Source organism: Carassius gibelio, chromosome A25 (genome assembly GCF_023724105.1).
Source record: "Carassius gibelio isolate Cgi1373 ecotype wild population from Czech Republic chromosome A25, carGib1.2-hapl.c, whole genome shotgun sequence".
In the NCBI taxonomy this organism is placed as follows: domain Eukaryota; kingdom Metazoa; phylum Chordata; class Actinopteri; order Cypriniformes; family Cyprinidae; genus Carassius; species Carassius gibelio.
Window position 1 is genome coordinate 9,656,747 of NC_068395.1, and position 7,618 is coordinate 9,664,364.

The window sequence follows — 7,618 nt, forward strand, 5'->3', positions numbered from 1 at the left end:
CAAGAGCGGAACGAAACGGATCTGATCCTGCTGAATCCATCGTTGGTCTGACTGTTCCGCCAGAATTAGGATGGATTCAGATGCGGGTATAACAGAGGGTATATTGAACAGAATAATCAGAAATAAAAAAGAACGTTTCAGCGGAGAGTTTGTGAGAATGTAGAATCTCCTACCACCCAGGTTAGTGGGTGACAAAGGCTGGCAGAAGCCATGACAGCGGCAACGGAAATGAGGCCGGCAAGACAGCTCGCTAATCCGAGCTAGAGGCAGAATAATCCCCTGGAGATTCCACAGGGATGCCAAATGCCGAAAAGAGCCCACGGGTACCTGAGTGCACAGAGAGGTGCAGGAAAACAACTCGAAGCTACAAGCACTGGAGCTGGAGCTAGACAGGACAGGACAGGTAAACAATCACAACTTATGGCATTCAGAATAATGGTATAATCCACAACAGTCTGACAAAAGACAGCAAAACATGGGGAGCTATAGGGAGAAGATAATGAGATAAGCAAGAACCCGGTGTGAGAGAAGATGAGCTAATGAGCAGGGAAACAAGTGGGGGGAGGGGGGCACACCCACGTGTACAATAAGCACATGGTTAGCGGTCAAAACAAAGCCATGCACACAATGCACAACACCAATACAGAAACAGCAAAGATACAGGTGATCGGACCTGAGACCCGACACAATTGTACCATATACAATTATTATTATACATGTATATGTGAAATAGAGAGGAAAACAGAAAAATTATACACACACACACAAACACAGTGTATATAAAAAAAACTAATATACAAAAAAAATTATTATGATCCAAAATATACATAATTATAAAATAATATCAATATTTTCATATATATTATAGCATGAATTATACACAATAAATTAAATATATTAATAAATCTAAAATGATACAGTGAATTCTGTTTATTAATAGTCTATTTTATTTACTGTTTTTTTATTTATTTAAGTATTAATTTATTTACTCATTATTATAAAGATTCTGTAATGGGGCTGCAAACTTATAAGCACAACTGTATCACAATACTGGCAGTTAATCACTTTTTCTTTTGCTTTGTTTTCCACATCTGTGGTTTCCTTCTTTGTGCATCCCCTTTGAATATTATCCAAGTGTAGTTTGTACTTGCATCACCTTCTTATTTACTCTCTCCCTCTTTCCCTCTCCCCCTCTACCCTCTTTCAGAAACCACAGTTGCAGTGGAAAAGCGCAGAAACACAGAGACTCTGTGCATGAACAGGGCTTCTTTTCTTCAAGGAACACAAACTGTTTTCTTAGCCTCAATGGTCCAGAACAATTTGGGTCCTAGTGGACAACAAAATCTCTATTACATCCCCATTTCCCCCCTCCATCCAGCTCTGACTCACCCACATACATTCACACTTGCATAGAGTAATTCAGGCTTGTCTATCCATCTCAAGGAAAACTTTAGCATTTCCAGTCAGCGGACAAAAGCCTCAGTGTGCATACTCGTACAATGAATGTTGACTCTCGCGAATGGCTTCATTTTTGCCCTGGAAAATTCATGCTTGTCCATGTGCATGGCTAAAACTGAAAGATAAGTTCCATTGCAAACCACACAGCCATGGAAAATAAATAGTCGCACAGGCTAGCTCATACATAAAGCCAGACTGCAGCTTTGGCACAGGCCTAGTGCTAAAATAGCTAATGAATCTAACTCTGCTGGGCACCCACTTGCTTAATATAATTACTTTACAGACTTCATAGAATAAGAAATTTCACGCAGATGTGAGATGGCTCTCGCTCGGTCTGGATGACCAGTGAGAGAGTGTGTCAAGCTGTCTGACATTGTATCAAGAGTTACTGCAATTAGCAGGATTGGAGAAAATGTGCTTGACAGACTTTCATGAGTTGGACTGAAAGGTCGGGTAGAAAATAGGTGGAATGGGGCATGAGGAGACAGCTGACAAGATCTGATGTATCATGTTGTTATCGGTGACATTATGCTGTTGGCACGTAGCGCACTAAAACCCATTAGAATGGGTGCACACCTGTAAATACTGCCTTCATTCTGTCACATTCAGAATGCATATGCAAAACTGTCCTGATGTTCACCCACTTTTCTTGCCAAGGGTGTTTGTACAAACAAACTGAAACTCTTTGTGACTTTTCAAGGTAAGAGCAAACCCAAACTATTAAACTTTGAAATTCATCGCCAAAATTGTACTGGACGATTTACTCTTTGACTTCCATTGAAAGAGGGACCTAAGCAGAGAAGCATAACAATACCCTGGCAACCATCCAGAACAACATAGCAATTGAATACTAACAGGCCAAGGCCTTGACAACCACTCAGAAGACCAGAGCAACCACAGAGCAGCTTCCTCTTAGCTACTCAGAACACAAAAGTTAACTGCATTTCAGTGCACTGGCAACTCAGATCACCCAAGCAAGTGCATATCAATGACCTAGCAAACATCCAGAAGACTATAGCAACCACATAGCAATGCCTTGGCAACCACTCAGAGCAACTTAGCATACAGCCCTCAACCCCCCATAACACCCTAGAACAGGGTTCCTCAAATCTTGCCCTGGAGGGCCAATGGGTAAGAGTTTAGCTCCAACCCTGATCAAACTCATCTACCTGTGATTTTCTAATGATCCTGAAGACGCTGATTAGCATGCTCAGGTGTGTTGGTTACAGCTAAACTCTTTGACAAGTGGATTTGTGGGCCAGATTTGAGGATCCCTGCACTAGAAACTGCACAGTAAGAACCTGGAAACACCCAAGCAACTGCACATTAATGATCTGGCATGGCAATCAATCTGAATTAGTACACCCTAACAACCGCATAGCAATGCCCTGGCAGCTTTTAAAACACCTAAGCAACTGCACAGCAATGCCTTGTCATGTATATCAATGCCCTGGCATAGCAAAACCCTACCAACCATCCACAGCAGTTAAGTAAATGCAAAGCATTGCTCTTGTAACCAAACAGGTCAACCACATTGCAATGCCCTTGCAACAATTCAGTACACCCTAGTAACCACATAGCAATGCAAAGGCAGCCACTCAGAATACCTGAGCAAGCCTAGAAACACAGAACAGCATGCATGTGATAGAGATTTACTGACCACAGAGCAATGCCCACATAAAATCCTTTACAAGACATTTTGAATGTATGCACATAAGCATCACTAGTGCACAAGACTACGGGAACCAGACAAGTCCTCTGCCCAATCTGACCTGTGTTGCAGCAGGCTGGAACTAAACCATGCCATGCTTGTGACATCTGGCTAAAGGAGAACTGGCAACACCTGACTGAGCCTGGTTCCTCCCAAGGTTTTTATCTCAGTTTCTGTTACTGATTGGGTATTGGTTCCTTGCACTGTAGCCTTTGGCTTGCTTAGTTGGAGAAACTTGACTGATTGCACAGAAGAATTGGAAGAGAGCTGAACTGGATGATGACATCACTAAATCATCAATGAACTGACTTAAGCTGAAACAATTATTTTGTTATCTTGCATTACTGATAAACTATTTTCCTGTTTAACACTGTAAAGCTGCTTTAACACAACCAGTGTTGTATAAAGTGCTCTGCAAGTGTAAAAGTCTCTGCAAGTGTTTAAGAATATAGATTATGCTGTATAACAGCATGTATTGAAATTGACTGCATGGAGCTGAAATGGAGTCTGATAAAACATTAGTTTGCTGCAGTCAGATATGTGCTGTGTGTATGCATTTGATTTCCTCAGGCTGGAGCTTCATTTGCCCTGATGCCAGTGCACAAGTTGGGTACACAGTGTTCCCACTAATCAAAGCAGATGCGTGGAGGGGGCAAAACGCTTGTGAGCCGCTGATACTGTGCAAGACAGGAGGTTATGTGTGTGTGTGTGTGTCTGAATGTATACGCTTGCCTGTGTGTTTAAAATTGCTGCTAGCACTCTTATTCTCACAGTTGGTTCTGTTATTTAAGCCATTTTTCAACCTTTGCATGCATCCCTTGGATTATGGTATGCCGGGTTCTCATAATCACATTTAAGATAAGTGACTGCTGTTATATCATAGGTGAACCATCAGCTTCACGCACATGTGACCGTCCAGCAGGTGGTTTGGCAAAACATTGTGCAACCTCATTAATTTAGGGCTTCAAAGAGCAGCAAGCACTATTAACGCATGGCGATAGCTACTGATTGGCTCTCCCGAGGCACTTCCCACCTCAGAACTCATTTCTAAAAGGGGACATGCACTAGAGAACTTGTGGCGGTCTCCATGACAACAGCTGGCTCTGGTCTGACAATGCTCCGTTGGAATTCCGGATGGATGGTCCAGGTTGTTCCCACGCTGCACGGTGAGGAATGCCTCTTTCACAAACATATTGTGCACGACATTCACCTGGAGCAGAAATTACAAATTTTTAAATTGCAAGTTTAACCCTTGTTGATGTTTGCATAACTGATATAGCATCTTAAATCCCACATTTGTATGTATTAAATCAAAATGTATTAGATGCTCATTGGGGTATGGCACCAGAAACGGCAAAAGAGGAGAATGGTCATTGTTCATTTAGTATCATTGATATACAATATAATTTCTGTTTGTATTTTGAGTTATACTTTATATTTATAATTTATATTTTCATTCAGCATCAGCATTGCATTTTTAATTATTTCACATTAGCTGGGCTAGCTGCAAAATAATAATAATAATTAAATAATTTGTTAGCATGTTCTAAGCTACATTTTCTGGAACCACTGTTGTCACATTTTATCTCTGATTTGAAATATGTGCAGTTTACATTAAAAAATGCTACTTGTGGACCTTACAAAAAAAGCAGCAGAGTTCTTTAAAGGGAATTGTTAGCTAAGCAATATGCTTACTGCAAGTTAATGAAATCAGTTCAACAGTCTTACATTTGCAGCTGTTTAACTTGTGGCTGAAGAGCATTTAGCCCGAAGTATAGTTTGCTTGCAGTGTTTGCGCTATTATACTCCACATAAGATAGGCTAACCTGAAAAATACAGGTTAGCATTTTCTTAACTAAATTCATGATGCATCTGTTGTCAGACTTTATTTCTGATTTGAAACATGTGCAGTTTAGATAGGAAATAACAACCTGTGGATGTTAGCAAGATGGCCACAGAGTGTGACTTGAAACTACTTTGATCGAATTGTTAGCTTAGCAACATGCTAACTGCAAGTTACTCCTACAGTCTGCAGTTGCTAAGTTGGTGTCTATAAAGAGTGTCACTTATGAGTTTGCATTTCAGTTAGCATGCTAGTTTAAATGGCAGCTACCTATACAGACAGTAGCAAAGCAGCTTACTTTGCTATGGGAAAAAAGCCAGTCTCCATCCATCATTCTCTCTTGTATAATCATTTATTTTTCTTTGAGCATAACAAACAAGTGAGTAACCAGGCCTGGACATTCTCTCAAAGAGATCTGCAGCAGGTTGTGTGACATTCACCGCTGATCTGGGGTCACAGATCCCCTCTCGGCCCTAAAAAGGGCATAATTGGCCTATCTCTGCCTCACAGACAAACAGACCAATCGAGCTCAGTAGCTGACCAAGTATAGAGATGGCCTGACATGGGCATCCCCCCACTGCCAGTGGCAACAGATGTGACTTCACAAGCGCTGTAAATTATACAGGGCTCTATTAGATGGCTGCAGGGAAGCATGATCACATACATAGGTTCAGTGAAATACCCCTGAAAGGTAGGCGGGAGTGAGTCAGAAACAGTGGGCTATTATCCTGACACTTAATGTTTGATTTAAACTTAGTCTTAATCACAGTGAAAGGATCAACTCATCTCTGGTAAATTAACCACAGCAGATTTTTTAAGATTCTATCATATCTTTGATTTGAGTTTAATTTGTTTTATTATGCAAGAAAAAAAAAAAAATACATAACTGTAAATGTTTTTAATTAAAAATATTAGTTAAAAAGAATCCCACACACAATAAAATAATCCATAAAGCACTACACAGGCAATGCATAGTTCAAACTTCAGGTAAAACACCTGCAAAAAAAATCGCTATATACATATTTAACATATGTATATTTACCACATATCGCTTTATCACATAAAAAAAAAAAAAACTTCTTTAAAAATACATTACATTTTATGATTTTAAACATCCAATCAATATGTAGAAATAAACAATAAAATATTTTACTGCATAATGTGCAATCACTGCATGTGCTTAGATAATCAGTATCTTAGTTAAAAGATGCAATGACGTACCTCAAATAAATCACTGCAAGCTTCATCTGTGACAGAGAACATGGAGAGCATTTTCTCATTTTCACATGCACAGCTGGAGAGAACATAAGTGTACATGTGCCAGAAGTTATGTAGACATGCTGCAATCAAAAATTATTGCTGTTACCACACCTGCCTTTTGTAATAATGATGATGATGAAGATGCTGCAGACCCTTTTCTAAGGAACAAAAGAAGCTGTTTACAAATCTGACAGCAGCTTACTCATAGCTGATAGTTTTGGGGGTTGCTATAGAAACTAAATGGAGTCACCAGGTGCATCATGTTCTGACTCCAGAAACAAGACTGATGAGGATGTTCTCAAACACACATCAGAGCAAGCACAATTACTTACTGCCAAAAGCAAACCACTGCAAATGACTGAAACTGATTACCCGAGTTTCAATGGTCAAGGCTTTTCAGATCACAATGTATTATGTCTAAAAACATGGTAATACCATGTTACTTTCATGTAAATATAGTAAATGGAACTTCCCAGTATTGCAGTTACACCTCATTACGTTATGAAACAGCACATCTCATACACATTATGTATCTTTAGACATAATGCAGGGAATGAGTCCAGTGACATCCATATTGTTCAGAAACGAGGTCAGTTTGTCCTGGAACGAATCCTTCTCAGCTATCAGCTTATTGACAAATGATCCCCACGGTGAGGAATCATTCTCAAATCGCTGTGTTTTCCCATATTATCAGTTTCCTTTTGTCCCGCAGTTTTCAGAGGAAAGAATCTGATAATGTGAGTGTGGTTTGTTGGAAACTTTGTAAATTTAGATAAGTTATGTGATTTTTCATAACAAATATTTGTTCAGTGTGACTCTGTTTTTTTGCTATCATTGCTGAATTTAAGTAAATAAGAAATAAGAAAAGCCTAAAATACATTGCAGAGATGGGATCAGCAAGGGCATTCAAAGAAATATTCAACAATATATATGAGAAAAATTATACATTTGATTTTATATGGGTGAATTCTTCAAAGAAATGTCTGGGTTACATTTCACAAAAAAACATTTTAATTATTTTTAAGAATCTCTGCAGATCAGTCTGAGACACAGCATATATTTCTTGATCTTATTTTAAATTATATTTAAAAGCTTTATTTAAATTATGGCTATTTGTTATATAAATTATATATATTTAAAAAAATATTTTTGTTTGAACATTTATAAATATTAGATTTGAATAATTTATATTTTAATAACATTTCCCCTATATTTTAAGTTTGTCTCTATTTATGTTGCATTAAAAAAATCTACAAAATGTATTGCAAACTAATGCAAAATAGGAGTTTTTTTTTCCATTGAACCATTTATTTTATAGTTTAAATAAAATTCTTCTGCTTTTTGCC